A 20,660-nucleotide genomic window follows, 5' to 3' on the forward strand; every position below is an offset into this window, starting at 1 on the left:
CAGTTTCAAACTTACGTGACTTCTAAACGTAAGAATTACAAATACTTGATGTGCTTCACGTAGCAAACAATCAAGAGTCGAGTGCGGGGAAATCCTATTCACCCCGAGTATGCACCAACCAACAAAGTGCACTTAGGTAAATATATAAAATACCTAATATATACAGTTCCAAAACCACAACACATCAACTCAAAAGGCATTTATTTTTTGGTAAATTGGCGCACCTACACAGATAGAAATTGAGATCTGAAAGGAATAGTTTCCTAGAAATTTTATATGATTCACCATAGAAATTATCCCGAATACTGTCCGCACGCAGTTCTTGTGAATTTCTGCCTTCATAGCGATTACTGTTTGTTGCACATTTTAGGCATTCAAGCTGCTTTCTGGAAATATTTTCCGCTCATACAGTTACTTTTTTCAACCATCTTGTATGGTGTTGGGGTTCACTTTCGTACACGACGATACAGAGAAAGAGATAGATAAAGATATAGATATCGATTTTGCTTATTTCGTAAACACTTGATCATTTTCACTCCATCAGACCAAATGCATCCCTTTCCTTCGGTTGACGGTGGTTTCATCTTAATTTGTTCACCGCACTCTGCGATATGCTTGATATGAGACAATCGACGAAGTATCCTAATGAATTTAATTGCTTTACACTATACCGCATAGATATTCTGCCAACGTCAGCTGGATCTGACCACATCTGATAATGAAAAAAACGAAATCGTTATGGTGGATCACGTATGCACACCGATAAAAGCAAAGGTAAGCTAGCGGAGAACTCTGTTGTATTTTTCTCATCGCACAGCTTTTGCATCCAGATACGCCTCGGGACTCAAAGTTGGCCACATGTCTGAAAGACTGAATTGGACAAATGAGAGGTTGGAGGGAATTTGTTTCCAGCGGTTTAACCAGTATATACGTTTGTATGTATATAGAAACTCGGTCTGGAAACATGGTAAGCGAACAGTGAGACTTTACGTAATTGTCTTGTGTTTGACCACGGCGGTAATCCAATTAATAAAAGTGAGTATATAAGCCGGTTGATAATAGAAGCCATTTGTTTAAAAGACTGGATTTTTCCAAAACCAACTTCTTTGGGGTTGGTGGACGGAAAATAAAGAGAGCAAGTGTTCTTTTTCGCTAGTGAATCTTTTTACAGCCGAAATCGGCGATGCTGACAGACTAAAAATTGGCATTTGTGATTATTCTAGTGTCATTATAAAATTATTGGAAACCACTAAAAGGCGTCTGGAACAATATCGTGACGATGTTCCTTTATTTACCCCATAATCAGTTATTTGATTGTATGATCTTCTAAGCCACTGGCAATTCTACAGAATGATTAACGCTTTGGCAAAGTTGTTGTACGAACATTCAAGCACGCCAATTTTATTCCGCTTCTAGGTCTAACCAAGCATACGTGTTATAGAAACAAATCGCGCAGTCATCTGGTAAATTACATGAAAGGGGAAGATATGCCGAATTTTCGGACAGTTAATAAGGACTTAAGATTGAACATGAAGCATTTAGAGCACAATTTATTATGATATCTCATTTCCTAAAAAAGTAACCCCAGGCGTCGCGTAGACGGTGATTTTAAAATGAAGGTGGGATATTTGCTAATCACATAGCTTTCCATGACTTTTTTACGGTACCTGTGTCTTCAAGTTGATCTGGTTTATCCCACGGGTTTCCGACATTCCTTGGATAATGTCAGGTGATGTTCGCTAAAGCACTTCCCATTTAATGGTCTGTTCGTGTGGCAGCCAAAATGAGTTCGCGCATCACAAAAATTACATATTATTAGAAAATTACAAATTAGAAAATTAGAAAAAGGAAGAGATATATTTCAACTAATTCATGAGTGGCATTTTAACAGTAAATCCTGACATTAGGGTTCTTTGGTTGTATAGGGCTTGTTTGAAAGTCATACAAGAGAGAATCAGCTAAAGCTGAGAATTGGCAAACTGGTTCACTAAAAGATACATCATTGTCTTCAGTCTATGCGAATATGTATGGAAATGGAACGGTAACCGCAAATATACGAATGATATGGCTCAATTGGACCAAGCATCTGTAGGAAAATCAATGCTTTGTTAACTATCTTATGTTTCTGGTCGAGTGTGAACGGCAAAAAAGCAACAATGGTTTCAAATGGTTTTCCAACTCGTGTTCATGTTTGCATCAGTTTGCTCCGAAAAACACTTCTATAATTAGTTTTTACAAGTGCGCTTTCACACCCACCACCTGGTGCTGGTCACAATCGCTGTGCTTAGAAGCGTCAGTTCAAGTGAAAGACAAGCTTTTAGGCGTGTGACTACAAAATTGTTCGGATACTTTAGTGATATTTATCCCGACGTTGAAAACAATAGCTATCTTTAGATAGCAGTATGTTGAGGCCGTCCGCACCTACACTTCGTGTGTTAATCATCTCAAGTTTTCATTTGACAGAATGCCATTTAAATGCTTACTACATAGTGGGGAAAAAATACAAGTCCCGGAACGTGCACCTCAGTAGCAATAGATGACGGAACTGGGAGCGTGTAACGTTTTTAGGTACTTCCATTATCAGCAGTGTAATAAATTGCAATAATTTGTATTACACCCAATATCATGGTAAATCCTCTTTGAAATTCTGTATTTTTCACAGCTTGACTACACGGAACAAGATACAAAGCTACTTAAATATTTCGGCCTTGTTCCTCACGTTACTCCAGTTTTCAAAGAGTTTTAAGAGACTTATAGGGTTGGACAGAATTTATCGTATAAACTGTGCCTTGTTGTTCCAAAAATTACAGGAATCTTAGGAGAAAGATAAGCGCCTTACAACCGAAATGAAAGTTTAGTGGCTTGCTTTGGATAATGAAAACATGAATGAAATCATGTTTGTAAGGTCTATTTTCATCTTAGAATTAGAACCAATTTAGGTCACATATACAGGCGTAAATGGTCATTATATTTCCCATTCCACAGAGAAAGACTTATCTGGACAGACAATAGCTCTTAAGGAGTGCTTATAGGTCTAGCTACTAACAAGTACTTAGTGTTCCATCTGCAGGACCAGCGATACTTTACAGAAGAACGTCGGTCTTCGTCTGTAAAATAAAGCGTACTTTAGGACTGCCAGAAAAAACGTTATGATTTCTTTGGTTTTGTAGAGAGCAATTGATCCTTTCTCAAAATCCAAATCACCCAAATATTAAGACCCCTTACAACGTTTTGGCCCGGTTTCCTTTGGAATTTTTCGTAGCAAGCATATGCCAATCGAAGCCTTCGAATCCACACATTTGACTCACATCTTAGTGAGGCAATGTTTTTGGACAAATGATTCCGGGGTGCAAGGACGTCACTCAAAGTGAAAAATGCAGTCTCCTAAACTATCTAGCGCAAAAAAGGTTTGTTTGCCGACCCAAGCTGGACTCCGGGTTGGTACTCAGCTCTTCCCCGTTGGCTAGCGTAAAATTCGTCGCATTGATTGCCTTATTCTCCCTTTTGATAAACGAAATATTTGTGTTAAATGTTTTTCTCCCCAGAGAACCTTCTCGGGCACTCTTGTTGTTTACTTTTACCTTATTTGTCAACGATCAGGGCTAACAAATGGCTACCTAAAATGAGCTTCGAAACTGCGTGGAAATGTGGTTTGCTGCATATTCAAAGCAGCACTCAGTTCATCAGGGGTGAGTTCAAGTGTCTGTGTCATGTAGAGCACATCCCGCCCCGAGAAATGCACACGTTACCTTGTATCGACGATGTCCAAGATATTGAAAAGTAATATCTGTATCTCAAGAACATCCTTTGGATAATATTGCTCGGAGGGTGATGCAGAGAACTTTGAGAATGCAGGACATAAGTACCAAAATCACCATAATTTTGTGTTCCCCGGCATCACTTGAAGAATGCATGCTGGCATTCGTGCTAGTTCGTACGACTAACTTGAATGTCTCAGGTAGTTAAGGCTGATTCTGTCTCAGTTGTTTTTTCAATTTGTGTGTTGCGTTTTTTCCAAAATAAATGAGATAAAGCGTGCACAGATTTCTTCCACACTCAAATGAAACATCTAGTTTAAAGAGCAACAGAAGCGTGAATTTTCAAGTAGATATTTAGCAGTATGGAGGTCACAGATTTAGGAAAACCATTGTTTACGCCTTTGAACGGACAGGCGCGCCACATTACAGACAAGTTCACTGATTGGTGGGTTTACGCTGCTCTCGCCCACATTCAACGCGTAATATTTAAACGCACAACATTGGTTGTCTAACTAAAAAGAATCAAATGAAAAAAACTAAACACTGAACAACTTCGGTGGAACTGTGGCGATTATCAATATAAATTTTGCAAAGTAGGGCTTGATTGCAAAACTTGTTGGTACTATCACACATACATAGAGGACTATTTCTGTGGGTCCCTCACGAAAAGTGAAGATTTTCCGGGACATTATTTCTTGTTGCGGACTCAACCGTGAGCATTTGAAATAGAAACTGTTTTCGTGAGGTAAGTCAGGTTTGAAGTAGTACATCGTAGCATGAGATATAATTTGGGTTGGGTATAGTTGTTCCACATCATTTTCATTTTGCAGAAAACCGATGTTAAACAAAGTTGAAAACACAAGCTCATAATCTGTGTCTAGCAAGTATACTTTCTGTGACTGATTTTATTCCAAATGAGGCTATGGTGTGTTTGTTGTGCTCTTATTTATATCAAAACAGTTTGATCTAGCCAACAGACCCTAAAACGCTGCAAACATTGAGAAAGTACCTTTGACATGACACCAACAATGCCCGATCGGGTGGAAATCTCCTACCAACGGCGCCCTGATGATCATAACACTATTAATGAAGAGACGTTTGCAAGCTAATTGCCGAGTCTGGTGAACGTATCAACTACTAATGAGTGCAACTTAGTTTCCAGTATCTCTGCATATTTCCAAGAAGCACACGACATAATGATTTAGTTCAAAGCAGGACTGTTGCGTCAGGACTTTCTAAAAATGATACCGCAGTGGCTAAAATGCTCGCACAATAGACATTTAGAAGACACACACAAAACCATTCTGAAATCAATTCGCAATTTCTTGACTGGAGAACAGCAAAATTATTTCTACTGATGATTCTGAAATGTATTTTTGATAGGGGTTTTCAGCATGAAACTATAACTAAGAAATCTCGCCATACAATTCCTAAAGTCAAACTTTGAAAGCAGAGTGCTCTCATTTTCCCATTTAATTGAATACCATGTCAGGTCATTGTATGCCTCCAACAGTGGCATTTAATATCCCAGTATTTATTATCTACACCGAAAATTGGGGCGTGTTAAAGCCCAATTTTTGCCCAAAATATAAAATGATCATGTCCTCATATCAGTTGTGCTCACTTACTAAACTGTTTTAAGTGAGGACTAGGTATACAGTCTACGTGCGTGCCATGATGCTCCTTTATTGTAGCGTTTTTTCGGTAGTGGTGGGCCAAGAAATGCCCAAGCAGGGCGCAACCGGTCGTGGGCTGTTGAAGAGTTTTCAGCAAACTTGTGAGTAGTTTCCTATATGGCGGAAATGCCTCCACTTGGACTAAGGTGGTTGTTTTTACGAGACTTACTTTATCGTGCCTCCATAACTCTGTCAGAACTCAATCATTTATTGCAGCTATTTAATATCGACACTATCCCCAGATGTCTGCCACCGATATCAATGTAAACTCTATTGCAAGGTTCAAGAAAACACTTAAACTGCACATGTGTAAATACAATTTACAGCAATGTGTCCACAGAAATTCACGTTCCAAAGCACAACTTGGCTACATTTTCCAATATCACTGAAAATTTGCACAAATTTTACAGTCAAAGACCCAAGATCATACTGAGTATCAAATCTTCACGTAAGCCACGATTCCAACAGGAAATCAGACAATAAATGAACTTTAATTTTCTCACCGTAGATAATGGTTGGGACTGCTTTTTACTCGCCCGTGTTTTTCAAAATTAATTAGCGTCACAATCTCTCCGACTGATTATCCAAAATAAAAAATTCTAAAAAAAATCTAAAAATGTAATCTAAGTCTAAAAATCTAAAACAGCTTGGATTTTCACCTAACTCTTCAGAAACTATTGTTCTTCAAATGAAATACAGGCGAATTTCGAGTGTGTCTGCTTCAAGCTTAGCACACTATCAACTTGGATGGCTGCAATACAGTTCTACTTCTTGCATCAACAAATAAGATTTCTGGAACACCTGGTGGCGTCCTTTAGGAATCTAAAAATCAAACGATGACCAATGTCCTTCGGAAACGTCTACTGAGGAAAATGAACATAAGAGTTATTCAGACAAACTTATTACATGTACCCTCATATCCACAAATATACCCTTTAAGAGCGAAGAGCAGAACAACTGTTTTTAAAGCTCTGGCGAAAGTTATCCAAGTGAAATTATGGTATACAAAAATTACTTATACTGTGAATGGAAAATCCATGGTTGATGGCAGGCAGCACTATTAGTTTGCCCTTGCTGTGATTTTAACCATCAAAGGGAATTTGACGTCACACAACAGCAACCTTGGTTTTCAGCAGGCTTCCGAGTTAAAAAAATACTACCGTCTAGGTCTTAGGTGGTATATATTTTCTGAATATTGTAGAATTTATGCAAATAACCCACTAGTAAAATAGCAGTTTTTGATAATTGATCTACGTCGAAGAATTTCGGCCGATGAACGACAAGTGGGAGCCTTCATTCCAAGGCAATAGCTTGAAGAGTGAAGGCACAAGTTTTTGAGGATATCTTGTGCATGTTGCTTCAAATAATTATTTACGCCTAGGATTTTTTGGGTAAGACACTTTTTCATCCATCCGAAACCCATGTCAACACCGGGAGTATAAGTGTAGCGTTTTGTGCACAACTAGCCCGGGAATATTTCTATTTCTCCTCCTTCATACGAGCCATTTGCATCATCCAACGAAATTCGTTAAATGCTGCGTCACAGGCTTCTTGATGAGAATACGAAACGACAGTGACTGCATTGAGAATTATTAGATCGACGGTTTCATTCATAGAACATCCACATTTCCCTGTCTGTTGCGAATATCTCATGTCTCATAGCCCATTGATATATGTGCATTAGTTTAAAAAAACGTCACCACCTTTCAAACCTACATTTATCATTAAAGGATAGATGACACTCGTGAAGATTCAAAGGAACAGACATTTTGTTTGTTGTTGTTCATACTCCTTGATCTGCTGATTTGCGTAAACGATAACCTAGTAGCCGTGGTAACCAGCGTTGGCCACCTCACCGTCTCACTATGTGCTGATGATGTTGCGTCGGTTGGTAGCGAAATGCTCGCAAACAAGTTGCCCATTTCAGTGTATAGAACAGCTAAGTTGAAAACGTTTTTCATGACTATCTACATATCATATCCCTGACACCAAATTACTTACAACACCTCGCCAGATTTGCACGGCCTGCCTAAGTTTGTGACAGTCTTCCTTAAGGCATCCTATACTTCTTAGAAGTGTGCGTCTAACTCTGGAAACTAGACTTGCTCCCAGCGGGTGAGTAAGGCCCCAATACCCAGCAATACACTTGCGTTTTAGTGAATAAATCTACATAAACCTAGTCCCTCAGCCCTACCAGGATGACAGCCAACTGCATTCGCTTAAGCATACTCTCTGAGAGTGGGCCAAGATCAAGTGTTTCGAGGATTAAACTGGGCAATGAATAAATTCAAACTCACTGGTAGTTTCAACACAACTTGAACTACAGTATATGAGACAACATGTTTTTTTTATAAACGGAAACCGGTTCCGTTGTAGTAGACACAATAACAAAGAATTTCTACTCTTGAAATTCTGTGGAATGCACTTTTTTGTGGGAGGATACCGTTATCAAACTTTCAACGATCAGGGAACGTGAGATGTAGACAGAAATATGGGGAAAATATTATTAGTAAATAATAAACTGGGTTGCTTTATACAGTGACTTTTTACTAAGCAAAACCATTTTGGTTGGAATGCTACAGAACCGAGTACGCTAAAATTCCGATAGTGTCCAATTCGGTTGAAACAAATCGCATGTTTACGGGATGTTGAACAAAAATCCGTTTTTCCAACTGTGATAAAGTGGCTTTTCTGTTCGAAAAAAGGTGGTTTATAAATATCAGAAGGAACCACTTTTTCATTCTGGAAGCGAGTACTTCAAAGGGGTGGAGGTTTTTACCCACAGATGGTTTGCCAGAAATAATGTAAACTGCGATGAACTTTTCTAATTAGCCACGCCACTGACGTCAGACGTTGGTATTTGTGCCCTACGGAAAAGGCTATCGGGCCTATAGAAAATAAATTGACATTCACGGTTGAGGGCAGAAAATGCTGTGTAGTTTTCAAGGTTTTTCAGAGAAAAACATGCTTTGTGAACAGAAAATTCTCTTTCTTTAGAGTAATGTAAAGTCACAAAGAAATCTGAAGTTACCCACTTTCAGTAAGACTGTGAATAGCCCCCACGTGTACTTTTTGAATGTTCTCTGTCACTTGTCAGCTATGCTTATTTAAAATGTACAGTTAGCATTGCAGTGACACCTTCATATTTATTTAAATGAGGCTAGATTATTTTATTGGGTTGAAACAACAACTGAATACAAGCGATATTTACAACACTCGCAAGATTGTAAAATAAATGTACGTTGTTATACATTTAAATTCTCTGCTTCAGCACCTTTAGATGTCCATATAATCAAAGCCCCTTGAGTCACCAGCTTAGCTCATGTTACTCAGGTTTGAGAAGATTTTAAAAAACTTCCTGCACTGAATCCAAGTGATTGCTATTTTTCCGGTGCCCTGTAAATGCTATGCTTTCTTGCATCAGTCATGCTTTAGGAGCATTCAAGCATGTTATTTCTAGTGTCTAAGACGTGGGTAATTGACTGAAATTGTTTCATTTATTTTTTTCTTTGACGAAAAACCTGTGCATTCAGGTCTGTTGAATGCTGAGAATTCTTGTCAAGCTATGATCAGCTGAATATACTGAATGATCAGAAAACTCATTACTTCAACCTTGGTTACTTAATCTTAGTAGATTCCTATCACCCGGGCACTCATAGATTTTGATTGTATAAACTAATCCACGACATTCAAACACACCATAATTTGATGTAACGGCGCCCTTGAACAAGAGTTCTAACCGAATTCCCCATGCATGAATACATAATGGTATCCTGAATTTGATTATGGTTTTAGCATTTCTTTGAAGACGGTTTTCGTTGCCGACCCGGGAATGATGAAACACTACTGCGTTTTATATTTTATGCACCTTGTCTAGTCAGTCACGCGCGGTATTTCCTTAGGGAATTGAACTACTACACTTTGTTTATTACTGGCTAATGTGTACAAACATGTACGTGACAACGAACGTTTGCAGCGTCTCTAATAAGCGGCTCCACGCCATGCGAATTTCTTGCGGGAAATTATTTTTACTCCATCCATCATTAGAGGAAATGATTAATAACCGGATACAACAATCCTCTCCAAAATGTTTTCCTTGCCTGTAAAACTCACAAATGGTTACTTTCAGTGACAAATCATGTTGTAGGCCTTTCAGTGAGAAACCTCCCAAATGACATGTATAATACCTCATATCGTACTTCATCTCCTTCAGAGTAGTCAAGGTATGGGCAAACAGATTTGAAAAGCTGACTGTTTTTCGCGGCATTGTGTATACCGATTCGGGAGCAGTCCCTGTCCAAATAACCAATCAAGGATGCCCTTTTTTGCGTTACAGTTCTTCCTGCGAATGATTTTCTTCGTGAAATACACCAAAATGTTTAACAGCAGCTTTCCTCTTCTTCTGAGGCTTCGTCTGTTCAAAGAAGGTCAAACTCAGCCTTTTGAATATGGTGTAATACATACCGTCAAGTCCAGTCATCATTTGAAGAATCTTGTGTTGGTACCAGGAAGTGTCAAACAGGTAAAATAACAGGTCGCAGTATAGTTTTCAGTACTCTGCACGAAACTGCTGTCTTATCTCCAGTGCTTTGGTGTCAGAAAATAACTCCTCAAAGTGAACACAATAGCTTCTTATCAAACAAGCGAGTGAAAGACTTACAATTGGCCTTGCACTATTTAAAGGGCGCTTTTGACATTAATCCGGGATGTTCGACCCGCTTTTGAACACTCACAATCACTTGCCGTGTTTCTGTGAAGTGCTTGAACACTTATTCTCATCAGTCGTGCTTCCGTGGCATGCCTGAAAACTCTTCGGCCGTTACCGAACTGACTGACCTAGATGTTTGCAGGCACCTTTTATTGAGATTTTGATGGATTTGAAGGGTTTGGGTATGTATCGGCCATTCTGAGATCCTTTAAACAAATATGAACTTCCTGACACGATCTATATAAGAACTGCTCACAGAAAAGACTACATCGGCTAAAAAACTCCGTGTGATCTGATAGAAAGGTTTAACTCAACAAGCTGGAACTATAAGAGCTAGCAGAAAGTTGATCGGTAAACCTGCCTTTTCTTTCTCATCATTCGGCCTCTGTTCGTAACCTCATGTGTAATTTTACGCTCCTACTATTGAAAGGAAGAAGGCTTTCGCTGCGGAATTACTTATTAGAAAATGCCAACTGAACATTTACAGACTATTGGAGAGGGAAGCAAAACTCTCATATGCATCGTGCCTACAAAACAGAATATCCATCTCGTCTTTGAACGCGTCTTTCTGAACTTTCCCGGCTATTTATTGACTGTTGCCCAAATCCAAGCAACTGCTACAAAGCGACTGCACAAATTTCGCAACAGATTTTACTTTTCAAGAGACGCAAATTGAATTTACAAGGGAAAATACTACACGTATGCCTCCCCCATCAGTAGTATCATCGTTACACTGAGTTTACACAAAAAGGAGTTCGCAAAATTGCTCAAGGTCAAATAATGAAAATACTATAAAACTTAGTCACCTTGTATTTATTTTATTTTGCCTTCCCCGAATACTACACATGCAGTCACGATTCACAAAACGCCTTTCATATGAGTCAGGGCTCCGGCAATAAAAAACATAAATTTCCGCGACCTGCCGCCGATCCTCTCATGCTGAAAAAATCAATGATGATGTACAAGTACCTTTAAGAAAGTGGATTAAAGAACATCCCCTGTCCTGCCAGCTGCATCGAGATAAGATTTTCGACTTTCAAAGTACGCTACAGTTACTAGTTTGCTTAATACATTGATTTAGTGCACCAAGAAGACCACTCTTGAAAATGCCATATTGATGTTTCCGAGAGATTAATTTTCTATTGGTGACAGACGTACGACTTAGGTTTCTCATTTGCAAATGGGTCAAAAAGCTATGACGCCAACCATAACTTGTGACATCACTTTTAGTTTTTGTTTAAGTTTACAAATAACGGTCACTCAGTGATCATGCAAGAGACATGACTTAAAAGAAATATTATGCTTTAGTTCATTTACTTCGAGTGTCATCACAGATCTCAATGCGATCGTCAAATGAACAGTACTCAGAATAAATCCCCGAAAGATTCTTACTTATCCAAAGACAAAGTTACTTTCAAAATTGAGCATTCGACATAAAAATGTCGTCCTCATCAACAGCAAAGTTCGCACTGCTGAAAAAATAACCTATATGTCATACCGTCATTGACTGATGGTACGGTACCTTGAGTCACTATTCACGAAGTGGGCTACCTCTCCAGCGTGCTGGTAGTCACACACCAGTTTTTTTACTATCTGGTTACAATCTGTATACACTTTCGCGTCTTCAAAAAAAACAGATATTATTTACCAGTCTAAGCTCACTTGCAACAGCTGTTGTTTGTGTTACGCAACCTAAAAACAGCTTTTTAAACGTGTCACAAACTTTCTTACGAAAATTTCTGTCGAAATACCTTGTATGTTGTACATTCACAAACAATGGTCATGGGGTGATAGGGAGCTATGCGACTACTGTTGGGTAGGCAGAAAGTCAACTAGGAAGGAATGCCATACGGTGCGTTCTCCTTTGCACTTAAGGGTTGCAGACCGACGTGTGGAATCGAACATCCATCTTTTCGTTGCACGCTATTTGCCAAGGACATGAGTTTCAAAACCGACACGCCGCATTTCTGCAAAATTAGTACATGTTTCACAGGACTTTTCATGAAACGCCGCAACCTGCAATTTTTTTCCGCAGACAGATTTCAATTAAATGTCTTTCAAAAGCACACTTTCCCTTGCGTTGCTAAAAAGTGACCTTCGTAATGTCACTTTCCTGCGGGTTGTGGGAAGACTGTCGGCCAGACATCATCACTCCCAAACTCTTGAGTACATTACCTTTTGTCTGCAATTGTGGTCTTCTTATTAGCTTTGTTTTGTGATCATTTTGTGCTTCCTTGTTCTTATTACACGATTTCATCACTTTTGTTACACTCCGCATGAGTGGTTTTGCCGCAATAATGGACTGAAGTGCTAGACCGGCAAGTTAGAGAACACTATCAGGACGTGCACAGCTTAATCAAGAATGCCATGACTTGCAACATATTGCTACAACCTGTTCAGTCGACAAAGGTACTTAAAACAGCTTCAGATTCGTCTAGTAATTTTGCCGGTTTCATATATGCCAGGACCGTTGACCAAAAATGCTTTTCAAAATTTCCATCTATTAACCATAGGAGGTCGTGCCTGAATCAGATTAGGGGAAACCGCATATTGTTGACGAAATGACCCCAACAGAATAAACACGAAAACAAAACAGCCTCCAAAACTAGACCAAAAAACACCATATTACAAACCAATCTTGCAGTGCGAAAACAGCACAAATTTGAATGCTCTTAAAGAGTTTAATAAACTCATCATTTGGAATGCAAATTTCACGGCCAGATTTTCCGGCATTATGTGATATCTTGACGAAATTCAGCTCCCCTAATGAAGTGAGCAGAATTCTAACCCAGGCACATAATATAAAAGAAGGCAGATCAAATCCATTTGCTTATCTGGGAAGCTCGCATCACCAAGTGTTACTTCCAAAAAGTACCCACAAAACACCATTCGTCAGGTGCCCTGCATCAGACTCTGTATTGTGGAAATTGCTGGCAGCACTGTGCTAAAATTGTGCTTTGAAAGAGCGGAGTAACCCTTAAGCAGTAAGTTTGTCACTTAATTTGGTCGAAGAAAGAGAATAGTGTCGAATCCAGACCAACCGGATATCTCAAAGCATCTGGGTAGGCGGATATAATTGTGTCAACCACATACAACTATGATTACCCGCGGTAAGGCTGCTTTTTAACTAAAAACATGTAGAAATAATTCCTTGCTAGTGTAAAACGGAACCGAAACATTCCTTGTTTTTCAATAACTGACTTGTACTCCGCTAGGAAAGAACTTAGTTCAACTGCTCCGTGCCTCAATACATGTCTATTGATATTCTGTCAAAAATTTTCGCATTATCACTGCCCCCGTTTGACTGGGTGGGACGTAGCTTGTCTGTAGGTAAGGCACAGAATATGCGTGCAGAAGGTAATGCTTGGATGTCATTGTTTCGATGCGTATCCATGGTAAAAGAGTTATGCATGGCATTTGATGTTTACTGGGTTCCTGGAAGGTCTCAGTAATTTTATTGACCGTATTACAAGTGTGTCCTTTTTAGGGTTAACTTGCATGCACTGGTCTAAATTAACAAGAACAAACCTCTCAAATGGTTCAGTATGCTTAATCAGTGTACGCTATTTCGTGTACAAATTGGAGCCATTATTTCTACACCCACAAAAGGTGTCAAAACCGGTCTGGTGCAGCTGAACTCTACCGTTCCTGCTAAACACGTATTGCGGGATTCCATACGGATTTTCTGTTGAATGAAGGGTACTGCACATGGTAGTAGACGCACCTGTTGAATGGAGATGCCACTTGGGCTGAGTAGTATTACAGGATGCACTCCGGAATGCACAATATATTCATGACTTCATGTTTCCTTAGATTGATTGTTGTAATATGGTATGTATGATATGTATGATGGTGGTTCAGACTGCTGTGGCCCAGCTGTTCTCCGAGCCTGGCAAGTTTTTGTTGGAAACTTTCGTCATCATTGTGACATAATCAATACGTTACTGTAAATTGTATCAGAGCTGTGTGTTGACTAGCGCTGGGCGCTAGTTTATGTTCAGGCTTCTGAAGGAAATGACCTTTGCTCATTATTAACTGATATGATCAATCGGGCTTTTCACCCGTGAGTTGTTTGCCCGGTGTCGAGGTAACCTTTGAACTTCTTGCTCTGATGCATACCCCTAAAATGTGCCGGACTGGTTCAGCGGTTAATCCTATCGTCGAGTGTTCAGGTAAGTTTGTATTATTCGCTTCAATCTGCAATCTCCTGCTGATGAAGGTTCGTAGATTGGATCTAGATAACTTTCCAGTTGCTCAAGTTCGTTGTGGTGCAACACGCTTCCAGGAACACCCCTGTGCGTTTATTACCATCACGTCTTCCTGATATTCACGGAAATCAAAATGGGTTGCTTCATGCCGCCTTGTGTTTGCTGGGCTATTAAGACGGTTTAGATAGTTATGAAACACGTCCCTGTTACAAATGCCTGCCTTGGTTGTAACATCCGTTAGACTGGTTGTCGAACTCAGTGGTCTTGTGAAAACATTCACGATCCAATAAAGCATTAGCGGTGGTTTGAGTAGGGTTCCAAGCTGTGCATGCTGAAGTTTTTATGCAGGGCCCTCTTCTTAATTCTGTTGAACTGTAGTATGCAATGACGGCCAGTCTCACCGGATGATGTGAGTTTTGGGTCTTGTTATTTGAAAGTTTTACGACTTGTCAAAAGATTTATTATTTCATTGTATTTTCACACAGAAACGGCGTATGTGTACACATAATATTTTGCACGACCTTTCATTATAGTTTCCTCTTAAATAGTCCCAAATTAGGACGATCTCGAACACCTGCACATGCATTTTGGGAAGAAATGCCGTAAAAAACCTTATGAGAAACATTGGGCAGATTACTAAGCAGGTGACTACGTCATACTTATAGCAAGACTGTAAGTGGTATCGGGCTAATCAAATGACCCGTCAGATCCTATTTTCTGTTATTCCTAAGAAACAAAGTGCCTACAAAAATACTGCACTTTATGACACAGAGGATAGCAATAGAACAAGTAAGTTCTAGCTTCTTACTCTCCGCTTATCGTTCGCCGCTCGCAAATGATGGCAAAGCTTTTGTCCACAATTGAGTTATCGACTTGGGTGGCCATTTCCAACAACTCATATACAAAATATGTTTTCCTTTACCAGTGCTTAAGCGCGGCAACTTCTAATGTTGTTGTTTCGTATATTCTTTGAGAAAATTGAGCAATAAGGAACATGGAATAGATGACAGACCGCCGTATATTCTTGAGAAAATTGAGCAATAAGGAACATGGAATAGATGACAGACCGCATAAAACTTACAAATACCAGAATTCTTTCGCCCACATAGTTTTATCTGCGCAGTTTTATCAAACACTGCCAAACAGGCAAGGATATCTTCACAACCATAATTATTTCTCGAGGCCGACATTGTCCGTAACAGGCATACACTCAAGAAGGTCATAAATATTTCCGTGAATACGTCATGAAGTAAGTGTTACGACTTAAAGTTGAATAAGGTGCTGTTGCAGACATGCTTCTAAGTGATGCCTTTACTTAGTGCCCATGGTAACCACTTACAACCAAGAAAGGAGATTCAAGTGCATGAATCTCGGTCAGAATTTGCTCTGAAATTTAATGCTTATTAAGGCAGATCAATTACACCGTTTGAATTCATTTTTATAAATCATGCATACGTAAGACATTCCATGCACACTCATTGGACAACGTCTTCCACACTGGTCAGCATAGTTATGTGTTGCATTAATCTTGCTGCAAGGTTTTCGAGGTTCATGTGCATGTCATTTGACTTTGTGACAATGACATGTAACGTGATGTAGTGCAAACTATGGACGACAGCGTTATCTAACAGTTGCCTCTTTTTTAAAAAAATACGCATTATTGTTTAGTCTACCCTCAGCTGGAGTCATTCATTGGAATATCAAACATTATCGAGGTTTCTGCACTAAGCCCGGTCATTTTACGAGGCACACTGGGGGACAAGTCGTGTTATTCTTTGCAAGAAAATTGAAAATTTTCTGGGATGCTGTTGAGCTTCTGATAAAAAGGCTTTGGTTCGGTTTACCGAGCCTGACAATATGGCTAACATTAAAGTAGCGCCAGTAAACTGTTCCCTGCAGCAGACCAGCAGTCCAACAATTTTCAAAGTGGCAACATTGCTTTTTTTTATCCGGAATGAGTTTAGAAAACATATATGCTTTAGACCATGTAACCCGACTGTTAAGGAGCGTACCGTTACCTCCGACAAGTTATCTTATACTACCGAACCACAAAAAACAAGCCGTGTGCAGTGCCATCATGGATCAGATTTCTATGTCCAAATAGTGAGCCCTCGGAGCAAACAAGCCCTTGAAAACCTGGTTGCTATGGTTGTTACGTCGGGGTCTGCGATCCGGTACCTAGAATATAACCTTAACTTCTCACTCTGCCACGGACCGCTGGCTTTTTGTCAGAAAGTCAAAGCCACACAAGCCTCTCTCCCCTGACTAAGCAACTAGGAATAGACATTTTTGTTTTTAATCATCAGTTTCAGATCTAAGTACTTCTTCTTGGATAGACGTAGTACACTTCCCATAACGTTGCTGGAAATTCTTCGACAGCTCACTATCGGTTTCGCCTTTCTTCGGGTCCATCAGTTAAACACACTCCCGAGTTTTCATCAACCATATCCTTCTTATTACAATTAATATTTCTTCGACACTCACTATCGGTTTCGCCTTTCTTCGGGTCCATCAGTTAAACACACTCCCGAGTTTTCATCAACCATATCCTTCTTATTACAATTAATATGCCTCAAAATAAGAAAGTTTTATGACTGTTGGTGTTCCTTTGTTATATAAATAAAAACCCAGACGTGAGCAACTAATGCAGCCGTTTTTACGGTCTAGTGAGTCACTCCTTTCCTCGTCCCCATCACCACCCCTGATGTGCGATATAATTCCGTGAGGAGAATAGAAAGACTACAATTATGGGCATCTCAAATAAGTACAACTCAGCGCTATTTAATGCTCAGGAAACGGCATATTTTGGGTACTTATTTGATCACGAGGAGTGAAGTCTCTGTCACTAACTGGATTCCTGTAAATAAACACCTTTAGCGGTCAGAATAGCTGGGTTAGACAAAATCCACAGTTGACGAAACAAAAGCCCGGAGTCCGGTCGTTAACTCTAAAGTTCCTCGGACAAACTAAAATAGTATCATTGATGGACTAGCCTTCTGCGGAAGACTTTCCAGACTTTTGTCATGCGATTCGGTATGTGCTCTGTATCCTGAAAATAAGTGCGAATGCAAGACGGACCTAGTTGAAAACCTCCTAGGTTAAACAGCTTTACTTATCTCTGTGTTCAAACTTCGTGGTAGTGTTACTGTCTACACGAACCCTAAAACTGCATACTTACGACGTAACTTCTTTGAAACAGCTACTGAAATTTTGTATAGTGTAGTAGCATGTCCAGTGTTCCTCTAAAGCTCTGCAGCCATGTTACAGTACGTCGAACTCAAACGGTGGTTGACTGTATCAGCATGCTCAGACACCATAACTGCAATAAACAAAACATTGATTGTTGGCTCTAGATTTGGCCGCATCAGCAATACTTATCTGTGCTTTATGTACACAGTGGTCGACTAATTTACCGGTGTCTTTATGCCAGGGCAGGTTTGAGCTGGAATAAACTAACGAAGGGTTTCCGCTGCGTTATTAAGTGCTTTCCTGAAGCTTAGGAAATCAGGACCACACTTTCTCCGCTTCCATGCAAATTTCAGAGTCGCCGTGTATAGTTTCTCCTAATTTATTATTCCCAATCACCAGCTTGTTAATATTTTGTGTGGCCCTTTTTTTTACAAATGTGTTGCAGCTGTTACCCTGGTCACCGTAGACATACGGGATTCATGGTCGCCAAATTACATTTAGCTAGGATGTTCGTTATTCCGCCTTGATAAGAATGACCAAATTCACACAAATCTCACCCGGTTTTCTAAAATTCTTTGGGACAAACAGCGATTGCAAACATAGGTGAGTATGTTACACGTGCAAAATAATATTTACGTTGAGCAGTCAGGCAAGTTGTTTGGCTTCGCGTCACATCGTTAGCTGTCTGCCAGGTATACAGACTCTTTTGGAAAGAGCAGGCTGACGTAATCTGCCTCTTGGTTCCTATACGTAAAGGAACGTTCTCCGCGCTGATATTTGCATATCGCATCACTTGGACTAACCAATTTGACTTGCGTTTCTCATCTACCTGGATAGCTATTTTATCGCATACTAGCTTCAACGCAAGTATTAACCTGCTAGGGTGGGAACCACATTCTGTAGCTTATTGGTTAGGCGACTTGGGTAACACGTCGTCTCGGCTTGAGATCGATGTTTATCATCCCGAATATTTCGGCACACAAGATTTACTTTAGAAAATGATACATAAACTGCAAACAGGTGGCGGGTAATTGGGGATTCGGCCTACCACGTGCACAGGATTTTTAAACCAAAAGAATATGTTGCTTGAGAGCTCTGAGTTTGGTTTTTGCAGCTGTTTCCTAAATATCCGCCTTTCTGAAAATATGCGCTTTTGTTTTTGTGGCCACCGGCTTGCCAGTTAACTCGCTGCACATGTGTGTTCGCGTTACTGGTAATTGAGATGAGATGTGATTGTTCCGTTAAGCAACGATGAATATCACCTCATCATGTAGACCACGAGGACATTTTTTACAGTTTACTACTGAGTTTTGAGGAATTGTCATATAAAAAATCATTCGGTTTGTAGTTAGAGCGTTACCCCCTGAGGGACACACTGGATTCCCAATGCAATCCGGACGAAGGATGTCTCTTGAAAATGTTATCTTTCGTCCAGAAACCTGTGAATAATGTTACACATTCCTGATAACGTACATGAGAGCCTCTGGTGACTGACTTGTTATCATCTTTTATCAGTTCGGAAGACGGTATTCCTTGGTTTCTTTCTTACGGTTTAATGAACCCAACCCAACCTCTTTTGAGGACAGCGAAACGTCCATTCTCTACCAATACTCATCGCTAAAAACCGACATATACCAAAATTCATTTTTTTACTTTTTGTTTTGAAGTTTATATGTTTCAGTATCAACAACACAGTCAACGTTTCACATCGGCACTGGTGATTATGAGGATTTAGAAGAAAGTTTGCATTCCACAGTCTCGAGTCTCTATCATGCACCCCAAACTTCTTCCGTAGATTTGCTGAGAAAATCCTAAACGATTTTTTCAGAAAATGACCGCCCAATCATTCTAACTTATCAAGACTCCACTCAGACCGCATGCTTAGTAAAACCATCCTACACAATCTCACATGTTCACTTTTCCCAAACAAGCGCTTCTGAGTTCTACTGTGACCGTAATTGAACAGCTGGATAAGGTACGCGTAAAATCCATCCAGTTCGTTGTGATCGAATAATCGCAAATCTACAAGCCACACTGAAGTAAACCTTCCTCAGTTGTGTTCTTGTACCCAGCGTTGTCGTTTGACATCTGCAAGTATAAGATCGGATTACAGTTAGAAATAGAAGTTGATCAGTTTAAACAGATTTTGATGGGAGCCAAAAGTTGCTCTCACAACACTGTTGTGATAAGTTAGTATTTCATCGGGACACGTGATGTGGAAAGAAAAACATCCACTTGCCAGAATAATTTAACGGTGTACAGTAGAAGAACATTGACCCACACAGATTGGTGGGAAGCGAACAAACGCGTAGCAAGAAAGTTTTAGCTAAATGAATGTCTGTTCACATGAAACCTCTTCTTAATCCCAGGATAAGCCGATACTAATTAGGCTCACTTACCACCAGTCAATATTTTCTGGTTTATGCACTCGAAAAACTACTGAAACTTTGGGCTTCAAATAAAGAGTGTGAATAAGCCCTCTGCTTGTACTGCTTGATATCTTGTTTGCTAGACTACCAGCTTTACAATACTCCCATCTGTTTGACTACAAGTACGTTATCGCCAATCCAGGTGCCTGAAAATAGCAAATGGGTCTACGGTAACTCCGTCAGAAAAGCCGGGTCTTGTAATCAACCAATTTTCTTTGGGTGTCTCATTCATCCGTTCATTTACGTTAGACTGGAATAACAAAGGTTCCGTAGCAACCCCCTAGAGTTTAAAGCGTTTAAAAGTGAAAATCACTAATCGAACAAGAACCTGCTAAAATCAAATATATAGTGCGAATCACTCGTTAAGCGTACTCAACATAGTAATACGCATGGTAATATGTTTTTAAGTACAGCCATCCACGAATTAAAACGAAGAACGTGAAAACACTCCGGTTCGTTTAGCAAAAATGCCAGGGGAAAACCTGACGTTTCAGTGTATGTAAACCAACTGTATGTGATAAACCAGAGAAGCACTAAACAGTCTTATTCGAAATAGTCACAGAACGCATCTTACGCAACTCCATGTTGATTCGGACTCATTACATCCAGGCTAGTAGATTGGGGCTTGAACATTTGGTCACAAACGACTGATCGGTACTGTGTTTTGAGAAGTTGCAGGCGCATATCTCAAG

The 20,660-nt window shown here is 39.8% G+C and overlaps 1 protein-coding gene across 1 annotated transcript in view; it reads left to right on the plus strand.

Moving 5' to 3' along the window:
• Positions 1 to 4,309: 4,309 nt before the first annotated feature.
• T265_05827 (hypothetical protein) overlaps positions 4,310 to 20,660 on the plus strand; it is a gene marked incomplete at both ends in the record, with an annotated part of 44,126 nt that continues 27,775 nt past the window's right edge. Inside the window, one exon of the mRNA XM_009170934.1 lies at positions 4,310 to 4,503. The remainder of the gene's footprint in view (positions 4,504 to 20,660) is intronic.

The sequence above is a fragment of the Opisthorchis viverrini genome, assembly GCF_000715545.1.
Source record: "Opisthorchis viverrini unplaced genomic scaffold opera_v5_112, whole genome shotgun sequence".
Classification (NCBI taxonomy): Eukaryota; Metazoa; Platyhelminthes; class Trematoda; order Opisthorchiida; family Opisthorchiidae; genus Opisthorchis; species Opisthorchis viverrini.